The sequence below is a fragment of the Oryctolagus cuniculus genome, chromosome 7, assembly GCF_051225735.1.
Source record: "Oryctolagus cuniculus isolate XC-2025 breed Fujian yellow rabbit chromosome 7, ASM5122573v1, whole genome shotgun sequence".
NCBI lineage: Eukaryota > Metazoa > Chordata > Mammalia > Lagomorpha > Leporidae > Oryctolagus > Oryctolagus cuniculus.
In genome coordinates, this window is record NC_142873.1 from 9,911,127 (window position 1) to 9,933,458 (window position 22,332).

At 41.4% G+C, this 22,332-nt stretch overlaps 1 protein-coding gene across 4 annotated transcripts in view; it reads right to left on the minus strand.

Annotated features, from left to right (window-relative positions):
* Window positions 1-22,332, minus strand: part of ACBD6 (acyl-CoA binding domain containing 6) — a 195,760-nt gene that overhangs the window by 154,889 nt on the left and 18,539 nt on the right. The gene's annotated exons all lie outside the window — the stretch shown is intronic.

A 22,332-nucleotide genomic window follows, 5' to 3' on the forward strand; every position in this document is an offset into this window, starting at 1 on the left:
TTCCCTTTTTGCCTTGCTCCAAAACAGCTCTACATTACCATGTCAGTTTATTTTCCCAAATTAAGCCTTTAAAAAATGCATACTAAATTTCCCTATATTGTATTTCAATCAATCGCCTAAGCTGAGACTACAACGTCATAAATAAAGCACCTGATCATAAATTTCTCAAAAGACATAAAATCAAAGACACCCAACATCTACAAATTAAATGAAAAAAAAAAAAAAAAAAGCTCATGAACTAAACAATGAAAAGAAATCATATAAAATTCCAGCTGACTAGTTAACTGGTTTATTCTGAATAGACTTTTAGTCCTTATCCTCTACAATGAAAGTAAGATTATGACCATTTTTCAAAATCATCTTGGTCTAGTCTTTTCATTATTTGTTTTCTTATAAATTATGGAGGTATGGGGAAAAGTCAATCACCTTTCATATATCTGACTGTAAAAGCACTATTTAGATTAGCAATGATATGAGTCTTTTAGATACAAGACTCTACATGAAATGAGGGCTATCTGTAAAATAATGCTCAGTTAAACTGGGGTATATATTTATTTCATTTCAGATACTTAGAAGATTGCGAGCGTCTCAGGATTCTATATTCATAGCTATTGAGGAACTCCAGTATACAGAAGTGTTTAAAAAGCCTATGAAAAACAGTAACACAGATTTTACTGTTTTCATGACAGATAAGCCCTACACCAACCTCTCAGGTATGCAGAGGTCATTTTGCCTGTGTTTATCATAAAGTATTTTTAAAGAATATATATAATGAAGTTGAAATGATTTTTAAAGTCCATGATTAAAATGGCAATTAAAACCAAAAGCCACTGTGAAGATGATGGGTAAAAACACTTACAACTTAATTTTCTATTAAAATAATTTTTAAAGTGTTATTGGAATAAAAGTATATTTTCAGTTGTCTAAAATTTCACAACAGTTTGCATTAACCTGTGAATGTAAACTAAACAGAAATCTGAAACTCAATGATTTGCTGTTTGTGGCACAGCAGGTTGGGCCACCACCTGCAATGCCAGCATTGCATAGGAGTTCTAGTCCCAGCTGCTGAATCTCTGATGCAGCTCCTCACTAATGTGCCTGGGAAAGGACGTGGGCCCCTGCCACCCACACGGGAGACCTGGATGTAGTTCCAGGCTCCTGGCTTCAACCTGGCCCACCCCCAGCCATTACAGCTATTAGGGGAGTGAACCCACAGATTCAGGATTCCTCTTTTTGTCTCTCCTTCTTTCTTTGAAATTCTGCCTTTCAAATAAATAAAACAAATCTTTAAAACCAAACAAGCAAACAATGAATCTGCTGCTTTGGGGCAGGCATTTGACGCAGTGGCTGAGATGCCACTTGGCACAACCGCATCCCAGGTCAGAGTGCATGGCTTCAATCCTGGCTCCTCCACTACTAATCTAGCAGATGGCGACTCAAGTACTTGAGTCCCTGATGCCTATAAGAGAGACTCAAATTCAGTTCTGGACTCCTGGCTTTGACCTGGCCCAGCGCTGGCTGTTGCAGGTATCTGAGGAGGGAACCAGCAGATAGAAGATGTATCTCTCTATTTTTCAAATAAAATTAAAAATAAATGAGAAAATAAAAAAAAAAAACTTGTTATCCCATTCATTTTGTGGTTATCTCATTGTTCCTAAATGACAAAAACAATTAAAAATGTATATGTCAACTTTTTTTTGTTCTAGTACTATTGGTTGAACTCTGTAATTAACACACAATTATTCTTAGGTGTTTAAATTTTAACTGAAAAGTGATCCCCGTTAAATGTAAGAGTGGGAATAAGAGAGGGAGGAGATGTACAATTTGGGACATGCTCAATCAGAGTTGCCCCAAATGGTGGAGTTAGAAACGTGCCAGGGGATTCCAATTCAATCCCATCAAGGTTGAATGTACCAATGACATCTCACTAGTCCAAGTGATCAATTTCTATTACAATTGATCACACTGTTAGGTCTAAGAGTCAAAGGGATCACACAAACAAGACTAGTGTCTGCTAATACTAACTGACAGAATCAAAAAGGGAGAGAACAATCCATCATGGGAAGTGGGATACACAACAGACTCATAGAATGGCAGATGTCCTAAATAGCACTCTGGCCTCAGAATCAGCCCTTAAGGCATTTGGATCTGGCTGAAGAGCCCATGAGAGTATTTTAGGCATGGAAAAAAAAATGTATATGTCAACTTGGAAGAAAATAACTGACATGCCATTGTTTTCCAACAGTGGTACATAATGAATAGAAGACTGCAGATTTTATTTAAGCGTTAAAATGATCAAATGAAAACATGTGTGGTTGGCATAGCAAATTATTCAAAATAATCTTCTGTCTCAGAAGTTTATGCCAATGCATTTATTCTTAAAAACCTCTCTCACACATGCACACATAAAAAGTTATACATTTATATGATGCTATTTCTCACGCACAGAGATTTTAGGAACACATATACACATGGGGCAAGGCCTGACCAAGAAGTTCCAAATTATGTTTGTTCTGAGAAGTTCCAAAATATGTTTATTTTATCTTTCTTGGCAAGTACCACTATAGCATCAAACCCTTGCTTTTAGGGTAAGCTCGGCTGGGTCATCTGAATACCAAATACAAGGGTACTTCATAAATGTGGTAAAAATGAAATTAAAAGACAAATCCATCTATGGATTTCAAAATTTTATGCACCAAAATAAACTTGCCTTTAAATTATATTTTCCATGAACTTTCTGAAGTATCCTTATATATTTTTTTAAAGATTTATTTTTATTTATTTGAAAGACAGAGTTAGAGAGAAAGAGAGAGAGAGGTCTTACATCTGCTGGTTCACTTCCCAGATGGCCACAATGGCCAGAGCTGAGCCAATCCGAAGCCAGGAGCCAGGTACTTCTTCCAGGTCTCCCATGTGGGTGCAGGGGCCCAAGGACTTGGGCCATCCTCCACTGCTTTCCCAGGCCATAGCAGAGAGCTGGATCAGAAGTGGAGCAGCTGGGTCTTGAACCAGCGCCCATATGGGATGCCAATGCCTCAGGCCAGGGCCTTAACCCACTGCGCCACAGCGCCAGCCGAAATATCCTTATATTTTAACTCTTCTGTTACTGCATTACTCAAAGAGTTGATTTATATGGTTAGGTGACATCTGGCAAAAAGCTAGACTATAAAAGATGGTGCATATCTTACAGACAATGACTCAATATCAGAAGACAACAGCATCAGGACTTCACGTAGATTCAGCTGACATATTCTATCAGGCATTCCTGAAAACTCTAGATGACGGTCAAAGGAACTTAGCTTTTGGCCTAAAGAAAAACTTCCAAATTTAAATTCCATGAAAGATAAGACAAACCCAAAAGGTAGTGTGTGTGTATGTGTGTGCGCATGTGTGTATGTACTCATCAATAACTTAAAAAAAAAAACATAAAATCTTCTAATTCAGTTTTTCGAACCAAAAGTCAATGATACAGTAATCAGATGAGCATGATTTTATACTGATCAGCAGAAATACTAGAGAAAGGAGCTAAAGCTGAGTAATTTGGCATCTTGAGCTTACGGGGGGAAATCACATTCCAAAGTACATTAATTCTTTGAAATTTTCAGAAGACAATATATAACTAATCACTATTATTTTAAGATTTCAGCAGGATTACAGCATTAATTTATGCTAAGTAGTGTAGCCTGAAGAGGTTCAATAAATATTACCTGAATTGAATCTCAAAGGACAAATTAAGTCACCCTCAATTTTACAATACAAATAGACATAAAACTGAAGACCACAGAGTACTTGAAAAGTACAAAAATCTAGTAGAGTAATGGAGTAATAAATAAGGATACAGAATAATTTGACAAAATAAAATAAATGCAAGGGAACTGATTTGTAGACTAAAAATATACAGAAAAAGCACAAAGAAAAAAGTAGTGATTAAAATTTCTTAATGGCTATTGTACAAACATTAGGCATTTTAAACATTCAGTCTCTTAATATATAATACTTTTATGGATGAACCAAATTTGGTAGAGGGCAGGACTGCAGGGAGGGAAATCAATTAATATCCCAAAATGTTAAAAATTAAAAAAAAATTTAAAGGGAGATACACTGAACTGTTCAAGCATTTTTAAAAATTTAAGCAATACAGGGCTGACACTTTGGCCTAGTAGGTAAAGCTGCCGTCTGCAATGCCAGCATCTCATATGGGCACTGGTTCATGTTCCAGCTGCTCCGTTTCCAATCAAGTTCTCTGCTAATGGCCTAGGAAAAACAGAAGAGGATGGCCCAAGTGCTTAGGCCCCTACTGCCTATGTGGGAGACCTGAGAGAAGCTCCTGGCTCCTGGCACTGGCTTGATCCAGCCCTGGCAGTTGCGCCCATCTTTGGTGAGGTGAACCAGTGGATGGAAGATCTATGATGTTCTTTCAGATAAATAAAAATTTTTTTTAAATGTAAGCAACAGGGGCCGGCGCTGTGGTGCAGTAGGTTAATCTTCCACCTGTGGTGCTGGCATCCTACATGGGTGCCAGTCCTAGTCCTGGCTGCTCTGTCGCTCCCCCTCTTCGTGGAGGAACGACACTAAACCCTGCCTAGGCTTCATATCCGAGTCACGGCACCATTATGTCGCTCCCCCTCTTCGTGGAGGAGCGACACTGGACCCTGCCTAGGCTTCATATCCGAGTCACGGCACCATTATGTCGCTCCCCCTCTTCGTGGAGGAACGACACAGGACCCTGCGCTGTTCTTTTGTCTGCTCGGCGCTCCCCGGGTTTGCTGCTGGTTCTTCCCGGGTTGGCTACCGTCCCTTCCACCTCCGTGGAAGGGCGGTTCCCCCTGCCACTTTCCCCACTTCCGCGGGGGAGCGGCACACCGCCGGCCGGCTCTCTCGGGGGGTGCTCAGGTGTTCCCTTTAGATGTTCCCGGTGCATGTTGTCTCTCTCCTCCTTTATAGTCCTCTTCCACCAATCCCAACTCTGCTACCCACACGCCGAGTATGCTGCTCTCCTCCAATCAGGAGCAGCTCCTATAGCTTGTCAAGTTGGTGAAAGGCAGCTGTGTAGAAGTTGTTACTCCCTTCTCAGCGCCATATTGTGGGAGAGCAGATGCATAGAATAAGTCTTAATTCCAGTAACAGTCTAGTCAGAGTTGCTCCCCACACTGCTCCTCTTCCAATCCAGCTCTTTGCTGTGGCCTGGGAAAGCAGTAGAAGATGGCCCAACTCCCTGGGACCCTGCACCCACATGGAGACTGGGAAGAAGCACCTGGCTCTTGGCTTCGGAACGGCAAAGCTCTGGCTATTGTGACCATTTGGGGAGTGAACGAACGGACGGAAGACCTTTCTCTCTGTCTCTCCTTCTCACTGTCTGTAACTCTACCTCTCAAATAAATAAGTAAAATCTTAAAAAAAAAAATATATAAGCAACAGAGATAAGGCCATTTGTGATGCAATGTTAATGACATGTAGGCACAGGGGCAGGCACTGTGGCTCACTTGGTTAATCCTCCGCCTGTGGCGCCAGCATCCCATATGGGTACTGGGTTCTAGTCCCGGTTGCTCCTCTTCCAGTCCAGCTTTCTGCTGTGGCCAGGGAAGGCAGTAGAGGATGGCCCAAGTGCTTGGGCTCCTGCACCCGCATGGGAGACCAGGAGAAGCACCTGGCTCCTGGCTTCAGATAGGTGCAGCTCCGGCCATAGCAGCCACTTAGGGAGTGAACCAATGGAAGGAAGACCTTTCTCTCTGTCTCTCTTTCTCACTGTGTATAACTCTGTCAAATAAATAAATAAAAAGATTTATTAAAAAAATAACATGTAGGCACAATTTATTACTTTGGGGGTTTTAATATACCTAATTTCCTAGTAACAACATCAAACCCTCTTTGTTATCATTGACATTAAATGCTATATGACAGTGAACAGTATGAAAGAGATTAAATACACATACACACACACACAAACTCTGTGGTTTAGATGTTGAATGTTCCAAAAGGCTATAACTAAGGACCTGGTCCCCAAGGTGGGCCTACTGGGGATGGTGGAATCTTTAGGAGCCGAGGCTAGTGGAAGGTTCTTTGGCTGTTAGGGACATACCCTTAGGAAGGCAGTACTCTCAAGCGGATTGTTCTAAAAGCCTAGGCTTGGTCCCAGTCAGTCTCTGCTCCAGTTGGAGATGTGACCACTTACTCCTACATGCACTCTACCATCTGCCATGGGGCCTTCACCAGAACATGCAACATACAGTTTGGACTTCCAGTCTTCAAAACTGTGAGCCTCTCTTTCCCATACAATTGCTTCTCTTGGGCTTTTGTTTTAATAATATACACAAACACACACACACAAATTAATAAAATACCACCACCACCACCAAAATAAAAGTACCAGATTTGCTTGATTAAAATATTTCTTACCTTTTCCTTCTGCTAAAAAAGCTAAGTAACATCCATATTAATATCCACTCATATATTCATGAACAGATATCCTCACAGTCCTTTGTACTCAAGGTAAAAATTACAAATTATCATATTCATGCCATGTTGAGATACAGTCTCTTTGTAAACCTAAATATAAAAGTAATACCTCTAAATACTTCCAAAAACTACAAATCCTTCCTTAAAACATCATACTTTGGTTCTACAGAAGAAACAAATACCCTACATTTCTCTTCCTTCATAATTTCCAACTCCCTAATGACTCTGCTAGCATTCACTTGTATCTAGGGAGCGACTCAGGGAATAGTACTGTGTTGTCCAGGCAGAGTACAAGGCTACACAGCTGTCTTAGAACACCTGCAGTGGCCGGCGCCGCGGCTCACTAGGCTAATTCTCCACCTAGCGGCGCCGGCACACCGGGTTCTAGTCCCGGTTGGGGCGCCGGATTCTGTCCCGGTTGCCCCTCTTCCAGGCCAGCTCTCTGCTGTGGCCAGGGAGTGCAGTGGAGGATGGCCCAGGTGCTTGGGCCCTGCACCCCATGGGAGACCAGGAAAAGCACCTGGCTCCTGGCTCCTGCCATCGGATCAGCGCGGTGCGCCGGCCGCAGCGCACCGGCTGCGGCGGCCATTGGAGGGTGAACCAACGGCAAAGGAAGACCTTTCTCTCTGTCTCTCTCTCTCACTATCCACTCTGCCTGTCCAAAAAAAAAAAAAAAAAAACACCTGCAGTAAATTTCTCCTTTAAAAATATAAAATCATAAGGACATTAGAACAAAGCAGGTGAAATTTATATCTGTTTTTAAAAGAGTAGGGAATCCTAGAAAAGAGTATCAGGTTCCAATACAATAGGGCCAAACACCTGATGGTATTTAAGGAAATATAGCCTGAAACATACCACCAACCTAAAAAACTGAAAAAAATATCCTAAAATGTCGTGAGCAATGTGGTGTAGGGAAAATAATAGAGGAGTCTAAGGCAAGTGCAGCTCTATCAGCTAGTGACCCAACCTCCTGGATAAATTTCCTAATCTCTCTGATCCTTAGTAGCCTCATCTATAAGAGGGGAATAATAACGTCTACCATACAGGATTGTTAAAAGGACTAACTGAGATTACCAGAACTCTGAATTTTAAATACACACATACAAGGCCACAACATACATGGATGCTAAGACAGTAAGATGTTCTTTTCTGAAATTATCTTAACCAACCATTAAAATGTTAAGCATAGATTTAAAGTTTGAATATCTAACCTTGTAATTATTTGTGTAAGAGAAACAAACAAAATAAACACAAGCATATTTATTTTCACAGAAAAATCAGTTACTTTAAATTATGAAACACTGCCCTCTACAGTCCACTCAATTAAAAGAATTCATTTTACTTAAATCACAATAGGATCCCTCCCAGGAACTTTGGATTATCTTGTCTTGTTCCTGAAACAAAATTCTTCTGCTCAAAAAAACTTTACAAACAATCCCCTGCCACCTCCTCCCTCCAAAAAAAGCTTTATACTAGAGAAACAGCTACTTAAAAATATTCTTCAATCTCATTTAAAGTCTTCCTTTTGGGTTTTTCCAACACTAAATTTACAGTTAAATATAGCATTAACTTTCATGTTCCTGCATAAAGATTATAGTACTTTTTAATATTTACTTTCTGTTTATTTGAAAGTCAGAGTTACAGAGAGAGAGGGAGAGAGACAGAGATAGAGAGAGATCTTTCATTCGCTGGTTCTCTCTCCAAATGGCCGCAACAGCAGGGACTGCACCAGGCTGAAGCTAGGAGCCAGGAGTTTCATCTAGGTCTCCCTCCTGGTTGCAGGGTTCCAAGGACCTGGGCCACCCTCTACTGATTTCCCAGGCCACAGCTGAGAGCTGGATCTGAAGTGGAGCAGCCCAGACTTGAACCAGCACCTATACAGGATGCCAGCACTTTAGATAGCAGCTTAACCCGCTGCACCACAGAACTAGTCCTTGTATTCAGCTTCTTAACGTTATTTCCCCTTAACATGGCTCTGTTCTAACTAGGGAAGTTACATAAAGCAAAAACAAGAGGAAGTCTAGAAAATTAAGCTATGAAAAAATGCAGTTCTGGCTGTATGGACTCAAACTCTTCTTCAACTTTTCCCCTGCACCATGCAACACAATTACCAGCTAAGTTCAGCTTAGTGCAACATCTCCTGACAATCTTCCATGTTTCAGACACTATGCTGGCACAAGGCATATACACATGAATAAGATATAATAATATTAATTCTGGAAATGTTTTCCGTACAAGGCAGAGAAAGGTCATTTCAATTCAAAGTAGTTAAGTACAAAGCACTGACCACAGAGAAGAGGAATTTTGCCTACTTCAGTGTGGTTCAGGGAGTAAAGACAAGATTTCTGGAGTTGAAAATACCCGGAACAGGGTATGACATTGTGGCATAGTGCGTTAAGCCACCATCTGCCTGACACTGACATCCCATATCACAGCATCAGTTGGAGTCCCGGATGCTCCATTTTCCAGCCAGCTCCCTGCTAATGTGCCTGGGAAAGCAGCAGAAGGTTGCCCAAGTGTTTGGGCCTCTGCCACCCATGTGGAGTTCCAGGCTCCAGTGAACCAAATGGATGGAAGACCTTTCTCCATTTGTCTCTCTTTGTCACCCTGCTTTTCAAATAAATAAACAAATCTTTTTTAAAAATAATGAAATACTTATTTTTAAAAAAGATAGCAGTAGCTGGTTGGGCAGTTACTCAGGAAAAAGAAAATACCCTGAACTGAATCTTAAAAGAATTTTCCAGATAGAAGACAATTGAACTAAGATCAAAAGATGTGAAACTGCTGGGGCCGGTGCTGTGGAATAGCGAGTAAACCCGCCACCTGCAGTGCCAGCATCCCATATAGGCGCCAGTTTGAGTCCCGGATGCTCCACTTCTAATCCACCTCTCTGCTATGGCCTGGGAAAGCAGTAGAAGATGACCCAAGTGCTTGGGCCCCTGCACCCACATGGGAAACCCCAAAGAAGCTCCTGGCTCCTGGCTTCAGATCGGCGCAGCTCTGGCCACTGCAGCCATCTGGGGAGTCAACTAGCAGGTGGAAGACCTTTCTCTCTGTCTCTTCTCTCTGTCTGTAACTCTATTTCTCAAATAAATAAATAAAATCTTCAAAAGAAAAAAAAGGATTACTTTATTTAATTCCGCTAAGCTTTATCAAGCATGTAGATATGCAGGATTTTATTTTAATACTTCCATTTAAAAACTCCCTGGAAATAGAGAAGTTAGTACTTCAGATTAAATACTAACAATGTTGGTTAAGAGATTATAATGTACTCATGGGAAAGTCTAAGTTTTGAATCACTGTGTGGGTGTAAAGGTCACTTTTAGAGTGACAGGAATATTTTTAAATGTGCTATCAACATGATTAGTGTTTTGCCCTAGGGTTCATTCTATGTTAAGGGTTCCTGGAGCTGTGTTTCTGTCATTCTAGCACTTTCAAACACAACCTATGTTGACTCTACATTTAAAGCCCTGTTCATTTTGGTGTTCTGGATAAAGGCTTAGGATTTTAAGACCAGAGTCACAGAAAAGATTTTTTCAAAAAGTCTGATGACTTCAAGCAGGCTATTAACATAAACAACTGAAGCACGGGTCAGAATTTATACACAGAGCATCATGGACTGCGGTTGATAGTGACGTGTGTCCCGCATCGGAGGAGGGGAACTGGACCTTAGCTCCAACCAGTCATTACTGGAAGTGCCCAGTAATGCCAGATCTGATACGAAATCTCGATTTTTATGTGAAATCTGGCTTTTAATGTCGGCTATGAGATTTTTTTTCTTCAAAGCAAGAAATGTGAGCTGACTCAAGCACATCTGTAGGCTACTACAACCTGAAGAGCTCTACCTTTCTGACTTGGCTGTGCGCAAGTGCCTGCTAATCAGCATGTCTTAGTGTTGTGGTGGCAAGTCAGATTCAGCATCCCCGGCCAGCGCTGTGGCAGCGGGTTCACGCCCTGGCCTGAAGCACCGGCATCCCATATGGGTGCCGGTTCTAGTCCCGGATGCTCCACTTCTGATCCAGCTCTCTGCTGTGGCCTGGGAAAGCAGTTGAAGATGGCCCAAATCCTTGGGCCCCTGCAACCGCGGCGGAGACCTAGAAGAAGCTCCTGGCTTTGGATCGGCACAGCTCTGACCACTGTGGCCAATTGGGGAGTGAACCATTGGATAGAAGACCTCTCTCTCTGTCTCCCTCTCTTCCTCTCCTCTCGCTGTATAACTCTGACTTTCAAATAAATAAATCTTTTAAAAAAAATTCAGCATCCCAAGAAAACTCATCAACTTTCCATCCTCTTGCTCTACCTTCAGTTGTTTTTTCCATCTTTATTCCTTATTTAACTTAATGGTACTTGCCACATGCCTAATTTATTCAATTGAGAAAGCTAGGAGTAATTCCCAAATCTTTTCATACTACTTTTTTTAAAAATTTTATTTATTTATTTGAGAGGCAGAGTTACAGACACCTCCTACTGCTTTCCCAGTCCATAGCAGAGAGCTGGATAGGAAGAGGAGCAGCCAGGACACAAACCAGCACCTACATGGGATGCCAGTATGGCACTGCCAGTGGAGGTTTAGCCTACTGCACCACAGCCCCAATAATTCTCTTATACTGAGCATAAACTATGCCCCTGAACTTGAAGAAACCAGAGCTAAAAGAGGGTTAGAAGTATACCCTAAGGGAGGAATGTAAAGGGATTTGTGTTATTTATCCAGGAAAACAGAATGAGAAAGAAATCAAAATAATCTAAGAACTACCAAGTACTCTATGGCATGGCCCTGTGCTAAACTGTTGAAACAGCATGGTGGGAATACAAAGCTAAATCCCACATGGTCCTCTAGGCTGAATGTAGAGCTATCAAGCGCCACAGCTAGAGGAGATTCTTTCTGAGATGACAGTTTTAATATATGAGAAAATATAATCTGAAGAATGATTCTAAGGCACAAGGCAATCAGAAAAGCTCAATTTAATACTAACAACTGACAATCAACAAAAATTAAATACAAATGACAAGAAAAAAATCAAGGAAGGTAAATTTTTGGCAAAGGTAAAGGTATCTGACAATGTTTTACATATAAATTCCAGAAGTTGTGACTATCGTTTTGGGTAAGTAGATGCTTGCTATATGAACACATTCATTTATTCTTTTAAAGAATTTTTATAGATCAAAGTAAACAGATGACACTATAAAAACCACCGATGAACAAGCAGCAAGCTTGCAAAGGCTAGATGGCTACTGGACATAGCCACTTATTTGGCTACCGGAACAAAGGAAGACAGTATCAGTCCTCCCATCCATGCCATTTAACCTCATGGACAATACACAAATATAACCCAACGGATCATCTAAAAGTCATCAGACCACTGAAATGAAGAAAATAAAGTTGCTAATTAGATCACAACTAAACATAAAACTAAAGACACAAGGAGTAAAAAGAGCAAACAGGTGGCCAGTGAGAATCAAGAAATCAAGCAAACAACATTGCTGAGGAGCCAGTGTTGAGGCACAGTAGGCTGAGCTGCTGGCTGTGACATCAGCATCTCATCTGAGCACTGGGTGGAGTCCCGGCTGCTCCACTTCACATCAGGTTCCTTGCTAAGTCACCTGGGAAAGCAACAGAAGATGGACTAGTACTTGGGTCCCTGCCAACCCATGTGAGAGACCAAGATGGAGCTCCTGGCTCCTGCTTCAGCCTGAACCAGCCCTGCCACTGCGGCCTTTTGGGGAGTAAAACAGCAGATATAAGGTCTCTCTCTGTCTCTCCCTCTCCCTGTATATGTAAAACTCTGCCTTTCAAATAAATCTTTTTAGAAAATAATATTGCTGAAATGCACAGAAAGCACTAAAAACACCTGAGAATAAAATCTTATTTTATCCATAATGAACCTTTGCTCCCTCTAGTGGTCACAAGAGGTTTTAATAGATCTAAGAAGGAACAGAGGTAGAGAGCAGAGATAAACAAAACTGCAGGAACTGTCCAGGCTAACCCATATGCCAAACATAAATATTGCAACTATAACTATTTTTTAAAAGAAAGAATTTAGAGTCAAATGTTATGGAGGTATACCGCAGAATTACAGAAAGCCACAAGTAGAAAGATAATTACTAGAGAACAGGACATATTGAGTATAAGGGGCTTTTTAAAGTTTCAGTTTATATTCTTCCATGCTATTTGAATGTTTATTTCCATGTGCCTGTACTTCTTCCATTAAACCATTACTTACTGTGGCGCAGAAACTGTGGCCATCCACATCCCATACTGGAATTCCCTACTAATACACAGTTCTGGGAAGCAGCAGACAATGGCCCAAGTACATGAGTTCCTGCCACCCATGTGGGAGACCCAGATGGAGTTCCTGGGTCCTGGTTTTGCTCTGGCCCAGCCCTGGCTGATGCAGGCATTTGAAGAGTGAACCAGCAGATGGAAAACGCTCTCATTCTCTTTCTCTCTGTCACTCAGTCTTTCACCTTTTTAGAAGTTTCAAGCCAGAAAACATTTCCCTTCTTATTCAGAGTAAAAGCCATAATCCTCACAAAATACTGTACCATGTGCCTAATCCTGCACCTCATTTTTTCTCTTCCCCCTCATCCCCACGTATACATAATTCAGTTTTCCTTGCAGTTTCTAGAGCACATCAGGTACGCTCCTGCCTTAGAACCTTGTGCCGGCTGTTCCTTCTATAGCATGGTAAAGGGCCTTTTGCATATTTATAACATCATTCACGGCCCATACAAAGTTATCAACTTAAAAACTGGCCTGCTATACGTTATTGAGTTTTAAGTCCTGCCTGAGGTTGCCTTTGCAAGGCCAGACCGATTGATTTCATGAGCTTTTTTTTTCTTTTAAAGATTTATTTAATTAATTGAAAGTCAGAGTTACAGGGAAAAAGGGAGAGAACAGGTCTTCCAACCACTGGTTCACTCCCTAAATGGCCTCAACAGCCAGGGCTGGGCCAGCCTGAAGCTAGGAGCAAGGAGCTTTCTCCAGGTCTCCCACATGGGTGCAGGGGCCCAAATACTTGGGCCATCCTCTGCTGTTTTCCCAGGTGCATTAGCAGGGAGCTGGATTAGAAGTGGAGCAGCCAGGACTCGAACCGGAGCCCATATGGGATGCTGGCCCTGCAAATAGCAGTTTAACTCACCGTGCCACAGTATTTCCTCGTTTTGTGGTCCTTATATGGCCTGTGGGCTGGATGTCCCCCTGCCCTGCTCTATAGTATACAGAATGTTCCTCCTAAATGGCTCATTCTTTCACTTCCTTCCTGCTCAATGTAACCTTTTCAGAGAGTCTCCCTTGATCATCTTATTTAAAAATGAAACCTCATCATCAGGATACCCTCTCCCCACTGCTTTCTCTGCACAGTGCAAAATCACCTTCTAGTACACTCTGATATGCATTAACAGAATATTTACCTACATATCTTACTCTTATCCTTGTCAGACTCCAAGCTTCCTAAGAATAGGGATTGCTCTGTTATCTTCACTGCTGTATCTCTTGTCCTGTAACTTGTACACAGTAAGTGTACAATTAATGTGTGGAATGAATGACTGACAGGTATCAATGATACCTTAACAAATGTCAGAAAAAAAGGACAGCATGCCTCATTTTGTAGTTGGCTGACATGAAACAGTATAGGTAAGGATAAATTTTAATTACAAATACAAAATACTACATATTTAGTCTAATCAGTGAGATCTGGAAAGAGATCATTAATGTCATTAATGTGCACCCTTTTTTGTGCGTATTTTCCTTTGAGTATGACCAAGATATAAAATAAACTCAAATTTAATCATTCAGCTATTAGTACTCAAAAGCCTTTGTATAGGATTCAAAAGAAACAGTTCTCACCATACTATGTACCTTGGAACAAGAATCTTCTCAAAGCAGTATGGAAAATATCAGGTATAATCTAGGAATTATGAAGAAATACCTAATTTTTAAACTTGGAACTGCTGATATTTATCAGTATTTTTTGGAGTAGAAAATACTTTAAAATCACTAGAGAAATTAACAGTTTGGGGTCCTGCTGCACATATGAATGTTACTTACTTACAAACAAGGCAGTCACTTCAGAATAGGGTTACTTCATGGTTAAAGGATTCACATTAAGGGACCAATGCTGTGGTGAAGCGGGTTAACGCCCTGGCCTGAAGCACTAGCATCCCAGTTTGAGTCCTGGCTGCTCCACTTCCGATCCAGCTCTCTGCTATGGCCTGGGAAAGCAGTAGAAGATGACCCAAGTCCTTGGGTCCCTGCATCCACGTGGGAGACCTGGAAGAAGCTCCTGGCTTAGGATCGGCACAGCTCTGGTTGTTCTGGCCAATTGGGGAGTGAACCATCAGATGGAAGACCTCTCTCTCTCTCTCTCTGACTTTAAAAAAAAATAAATAAATATTTTTTAAAGAAGTATTCACACTAAAAAGAATCTTCATCTCACAAGTGACCACTGAGTCAGTAAAGTTGCAGTCAGAAACAAAAAGGAACCAGGATGCAATTCTTTTCCAATTTATCTGAAGTTTCTATAAAAGCGCCCTGCATATTTCACTAGATTATACACTTAAACAAAATTCCTTTGAACACAGAACTTAGTACATTTGCTTTTCACAGTGCCATGGGTTCACAATTCTGAAACTACTTTTTGTATGTTCTAGACTTGAGCAAATAAGTAAGTAGAGTGAAGATACTGGAAGCAGAGTTCTACTGGAGAGAGAAAGGAAGACTGGAATATACCATGTAGTGCTAGGGTTGGAATTAGAAATATCTATATAAATGTGGCTTTTTTTTTGACAGGCAGAGTGGACAGTGAGAGAGAGAGACAGAGAGAAAGGTCTTCCTTTGCCGTTGGTTCACCCTCCAATGGCAGCCGCGGCCGGCACGCTGCGGCCGGCGCACCGCGCTGATCCGAAGGCAGGAGCCAGGTGCTTCTCCTGGTCTCCCATGGGGTGCAGGGCCCAAGCACTTGGGCCATCCTCCACTGCACTCCTGGTCACAGCAGAGAGCTGGCCTGGAAGAGGGGCAACCGGGACAGAATCCGGCGCCCCGACCGGGACTAGAACCCGGCGCCCCGACCGGGACTAGAACCCGGTGTGCCGGCACCGCAAGGCGGAGGATTAGTCTATTGAGCCGCAGCGCCGGCATAAATGTGGCTTTTAAGATAAGTAGATCAATATGAATATACATTGATATAGACACATGTATTACAAAGCTATATAAGTATGTGCAAATACACATCTGTGTCTTTGAGCGTATATACGTATGTGAATATATGAATACCCAGGTAGGAATGTCAGTGTAATAGCTACATACACATAGGTTCATTTGAATGCATTATTTAGGTCTGTATGAGAGTGGGCCTAGAAGCAATGACACCCCAATAGCAATAAGCACACCCAGCACCCAGCCCTTGACTCCTACGTTCCTAAACCACCTCTACTAAAAGGAACCAGAGGGAAACAGCTGATTTCAGAGTTGGGGAAGGAAAGTTATCAGGTGAGCCTATGAGGTGGGCTGAATTGTGATCTCCCCTTAAAAAGATATGCTCATATCCTAACCCCAGGTACCTGTGAATAAGACCTCATTTAGAATTAGGGTCTCAGATCTAAAGTAGGACGAGGTCACACCAGATTGGGCCGAGCCCTAAACCCAGTGATTGATGCCTTTCAACAGAGAAAAGCAAAGGGGATAGAAAGACACAGGGAAGAAGGCCATGGGAAGACGGAGGCAGAGACTGGAGCTAGGCTCCCACAAGCCTGGGAGCCCCGAAGCTGGAAGAAGCAAGGCAGCTTTCTTTCCTGCAAACTTCGAAGGGGGCATGGTTCTGCTAGTAACTGTTTTTCCAGACTCCCAGCCTCCAGAACTGTAAGAGTTTAAGCCACAAGGTACCAGGAGCCTAAGGAAGTTAACGCAGCTTGGAACATCCTGGGCCAGAACGTAAGCAAATGCCCAAAGAACGATGGGGACGCAGCCAAAGGACCTGGGCACTATGCTGGGGCTCAGCAGCCAAATGATTGAATGGATTATACCCCCACCAGTGTAAACAGACACACATAAATCAGTACTGTGCAAGGCAACTCACCATGGGCCCCCAGTGTCCCTGTTCAGTACAACAGCCCCTGACTATTCTTTACTTGGGCTATTTTTTAGGATTGTGGACACAGTAATCACCTTCATGAATGTGGTAACATCCCTCTAACCTCTGATGAGCAGCAGGCTTGATTCCAAATGTTGTAAAATAGCTCAGATGTCACTTTCCTAAAATAGCACAACTCACTCCACATGGAGGAGTCAGCTAGGCTCATTTGTGTCATCTCAATGGGGCTTTGAGGGAAACGGATGCAAACCAAATAAAGCTCAGGAAGTCTGTCACATCACAAACAACAAAGTCCTTTGGCTCTCACTCGGAGATTGTGCCTCTACCACCATCTAAGAACAGTAAAAAGCCAATCTATTACCTTGCAATTAGGGTAAAATCTCAGACCTCTCAGTTCTTGACAACAAGTAAATAATTAAATGGAAGAAAGGCCATTTTTACATTGGAATGCTAAATAATAAATACAGAAGAAATCATGAAGCTAGAAGATCACTAAGGAATGCTAAAGCTAGTGGTGAAATCTGATTAGGGAAGAGGATATTTACATAATCTCAAAGTGTCTCCCCAAAATTGCTCACAAAGAGAAAAATGGAACTTCACAGTAGAGAGATCTGGACATCATTTTAACAAAGTGATCAAAGTTAACATCAATGCTGGGATAATTCTATCATGTACTTCTTGCTATAAGGCATTGAGAAGGATATAATTTTGTGATATTCCAAATAGAAATGTATAATCTGAATCTAATTAAGGAAACAATATACCAATTCAACATGAGGCACATTCTACTAAAGAACTGGTCTGCATTCTTCAAAAATATCAAGGCAAGAAAGAAAAAAAGACTGGGAAACTTCCAGAATAAGGGAAACTAACAAGACATCATAATTAAATTCCATGGATGATTCTGGATTAGGTAACAGATTAGAATTTTAGGAAATAACTATGAAGGAGATCATTAAGATAAATTATAAATTTCAATATGGGCTGTAGACTCAACAGTATGGAGTCAGTGCTAAAATTCCTGATTTTGATAATAAAGTGTAGTTATACAAGAGAAGGTTCTAGGAAACAAACACTGAAGTATTTTATGGTAAAGGGATGATGTCTACAACTTACCTCATGGGCTTAGAAAAAGATTCATACATGTGTGCATTCTATGTGTGTTTGTGTGTGTGCAAACACAATGATAAAGTAAAACATAACAACCAGTGAATCTAGATAAAGGCTATATGGAATTCTTTGTACTACTCATGAAACTTTTTTTTTTTTTTTTTTTTGAAAGACAGGAATGGAGGAGGGAAGGAGAGAGATAGAGATATCCCTAATGTTCACAGCAGTAGGACTGGACCACAGGTAAAACTGGGTGCCAGGAATTCAACCCAAGTTTATCGCATGCATGTCAGGGATCCAAATACTTGAGTTACTACCTGTTGCTTCCCAGGGTGTGTATTAGCAAGAAGCCAGAATAGGGAGCAGAGCCAGAACTCAAATAAAGGCACTCTGATGTGGAATCTAAGTAGTGTATTAACCACCGTATCAAATGGTCACTCTTACTTTTGCAACTTTTGGAAAACCCTATCAAAATAAAAATTAACATGCTCCAAAATAGCAGGCATATAAAACAACTGCCTTGATTATATGAGGGTACATCAAAAGTTCATGGAAGGGGCCAGTGCTGTGGCATAGTGGGTAAAGCTGCCGCTTACAGTGCCAGCATCCCATATGGGTGCCAGCTTTGAGTGCCAGCTGCTCTACTTCCAATCCAGCTCTCTGCACTGGCCTGGAAAAACAGCAGAAGATGGCCCAAGTCCTTGGGCCCCTGCACCTGCATGGGAGACCCAGAAGAAGCTCTTGGTTCCTGGCTCCATTGTGGCCATTCGGAGAGTGAACCAATGGACGGAAGACCTCTCTCTCTCTCCCACTCCCTCTGCCTCTGCTTCTCTGTAACTCTGCCTTTCAAATAAATAAGTAAATCTCTAAAAAAAAAAGCATTACTCATTTTTTACATCAAGGTACCATGTAACTGGCTCTCCTCCTCTCTCTGTGTAACTGTGACTTTCAAGTAAAATAAATCTTTAGAAAAATATTACCTTTACTTGAATTTTTTGATAGTCTACACAACTGTAAGTTTACATGTTATATATTTTCCAACATTTTTAGCTAGTTTTATGTAAGTTACTAAACCTCTCTGTACCTGAAATTGCTCATTTAAAAAATGCAAACAATAATTAAGATTTTTGTGAGGACTCCAAAAGACAATACATAAACAGAACACATTCAGAATGAGTGTTCTTACTTCACTTTTTTAGAAACAACTATCAAAAGAAAACTATTTTTATTTAAATTTTTAATTTATATAAATGGAACAAATTTCATGTATCTTGTACATAGGTTTTAAGTACATAATGACACCTCTCACCCCATCCTCCCTCCACCCCCACTCCCACCCTTCCTCCTACTTCCTTTCTTATTTTTCTTTTAATTTTTGCAACAATATGCTTTTTTTTTTCTTTGAGAACAAGTTTTATCGTTAATCAAAGAAGCACCTAAGGAAACAGGCAATGGAGCTGGGCACTTAGGCTAATCTAAAACTTATGGGACATAAGAATATCCTTCACTTAATATACTAAAACTAAGTAAATCTTTGAGAACAAGTATTACTACTAACTCTCATAATACCACACTCTTTGAGGACAAAGTCCTGTATGGGAAGTTAGTGCACAGTGACTCCTTGTGTTAATTTAACAATTAACACTCTTACATATGACTCCAGTGATCACCCAAGCCTCTTGACATGAGCTGCCTAGGCTATGGAAGCTTAAGAAATGTATTCTTTAATCGAAAAGATGATGAACAGAATGCCTTATCTCTTCTAAGACTGTGGTTATAATCTACTTCTTACCAATTTAAAAACAAAGCTATGAATCAAAGGGATGAACTCAGGGCATTTAAACATCAAAATGTAAATGAAATAAAATTTATTTTTCCAACTAATTTTAATGTTAAATATTTTTAAGATGTATTAAAGAATGTTATAATATTTATGTGTTAAACAATGTATTATTTTTTTTTTTTTTGGGGTCAGGCAGAGTGGACAGTGAGAGAGAGAGACAGAGAGAAAGGTCTTCCTTTGCCATTGGTTCACCCTCCAATGGCTGCTGCAGCTTGTGCACCACGCTGATCCGATGGCAGGAGCCAGGTGCTTCTCCTGGTCTCCCATGGGGTGCAGGGCCCAAGCACTTGGGCCATCCTCCACTGCACTCCCTGGCCACAGCAGAGAGCTGGCCTGGAAGAGGAGCAACCGGGACTAGAACCTGGTGTGCCGGCGCCGCAAGGCGGAGGATTAGCCTAGTGAGCCTCGGCGCCGGCCTAAACAATGTATTACTATTTATAACTAAGTCATCAAAAAATGACAGTACCTTTAGTTCTGTTTGGTTTACTCAAGTGCCTGTACAATAGGTAAAATTCAGATATTTCTAAAAAACATCCTTTGGATTTCCATCAGGAAGAACTACCTAACCACACGGGATCTGTGAGCATTTCTAGGGCACACTAATTTTACTGAGTAATTAAGATACTGCAGGTAGGAAATCATAGGTTCTGTCATTTATCAGAATTTATAAACCAAAATGTCTAAACTACAATAGGCAAGGCTTTAGAAACAGCCAAGCATGAACCAATGACTGGTCCTGAAAAGCACTCTACCTAAAGCTTTTCCCAGTCAAGTTTTGCTTCATTTTTTAAACCCTATGTCACATTTATTTAGGTTGACTTCTGCTCAGAGGGCACCTGTTTTGACTAATGAACTTCAGATTTTAAGTTTGTAGGATCTTTATGATACACACATTAATTTTTTTTCCATTTTAAAGATAAACAGAAAGAGAGACAGAGATCTTCCATCTGCTGGTTCATTCCCCAAATGTCCTTAACAGTAATCCAAAAGCTGAGAATTCAACATGGGTCTCCCACATAGGTACCAGGGACCCAAAATCTTGCATTACTACCTGCTGTCTCCCTGGGTGTGCATCAACAGGAAGCTGGAATCTAAGACGGAGCTGAGACTTGAACTCAGGCACTCAGACATGGGATGTGGGCATCCTAAGCAGCAGCTTAACCACCGCACCAAACACCTGCCCCTGTGATATAAACTTGTGGGCATACTTGGAGTTCCATGAAAGACAATAAAATGAAAAGTTTCTGAAATGACTACTCATACACATCAAAAATAATGGGATGGGGGGAGGCCGGTGCTGTGGTGTAGTGATAAAACCACTGCCTGCAGTGATGGCATCCCATACAGGAGCTGGTTCAAGACCCAGCTGCTCTACTTCCGAGCCAGCTCTCTGATACGGCCTGGGAAAGCAGAAGACAGCCCAAGTCCTTGGGCCCCTACACCTGCGAGGGAGACCCAGAGGAATTCCTGGCTCCTGGCTTCAGATCGACCCAGTTCCAGCCATCGCGGCCATCTGGGGAGTGAACCAGTGGATGAAAGAACTCTCTCACTGTCTCTGCCTCTGCCTCTCTGTAACTCTACCTTTCAAATAAATAAATAAATCTTAAAAAAGAAAAAAGAATTTGTAGTTGTAACAACTTAAAAAAAATAGGAAATTGTTCAATGACTTCAAAAAGACAATCACATCATAAAAGATATCCTAGGTTGATTATCTTGTCCCCTTTGGGCTCTTAAGATATGCTTTTATATGTTTAAGGCTCCTAACGATGCTGAGATTTTTAAGATTCCATGATTGGGGCTGGCACTGTGGCATAGTGGGTAAAACCACTGCCTGCAATGCTGGCATCCCATATGGACACCAGTTTGAGTCCCATTTCCTCTATTTCCAATCCAGCTCTCTGCTAATACACCTATGAAAGCAGCAGAGGATGGCCCAAGTGCTTGGGTCCCTGCACCCATGTAGGAGACTTGGAATAAGTTCCTGGGTCCTGGCTTCGGATCAGCCCATCTACAGCTGTTGTTGTGACCATCTGGGGAATAAAACAGCAGATGTAAAAATCTCTCTTTGTTGGAGCCAGTCCTGTGGTGTAGTGGGTAAAGCCATTGCCATACAGGAGCTGGTTTGAGTCCCAACTGCTCCACTTCTGATCCAACCCTCTGCTATGGCCTGGGAAAGCAGTGCAAGATGGCCTCTGTACCCAAGCGGGAGACCCAGAAGGAGCTGCTGACTACTGACTTTGGCCTGGCCCAGTCCTAGCCATTGCAGCCATTTGAAAGCAAAGCAGGAGATGGATGATCTCTCTCTCTCTCTCTCTCTCTCTGCCTTATAAATACATCTTTAAAAATAAATAAATAAATCTTAAAAACAAGACAGATAGACATGGATTAATATTTAAAAAAAAAAAAAGTGGGGGCGGGTTTAAGTCCCAGCTGCTCCACTTCTAATCCAGCACCCTGCAAATGCACCTGGGAAAGCAGAAGAAGACAGCTCAAGTTGTACCCACACGGGAGACCCAGAAGAAGCTCCTAGCTCCTGGCTCCTGGCTTTGGATCAGCTCAGCTCCGCCTGTTGCAGCCATCTGGGGAGTAAATCAGTGAATGGAAGACCTCTCTCTCTCTGCCTCTACCTCTCTGTGTAATGCTGTCTTTCAAATAAATAAAAATAAAATCTTAAAAAAAAAATAGCAGGTTCCATGACTGATGAACAAAATTCCTTCCTACTGGTATCAACTATAGCTCCATGATTTAAAAAAATAGTTCATTTAATAGTAATATATATTTTATAATAAAATTTTAGAATACTGACAAATGATAAGCTGTTTATGTAAAAATCAT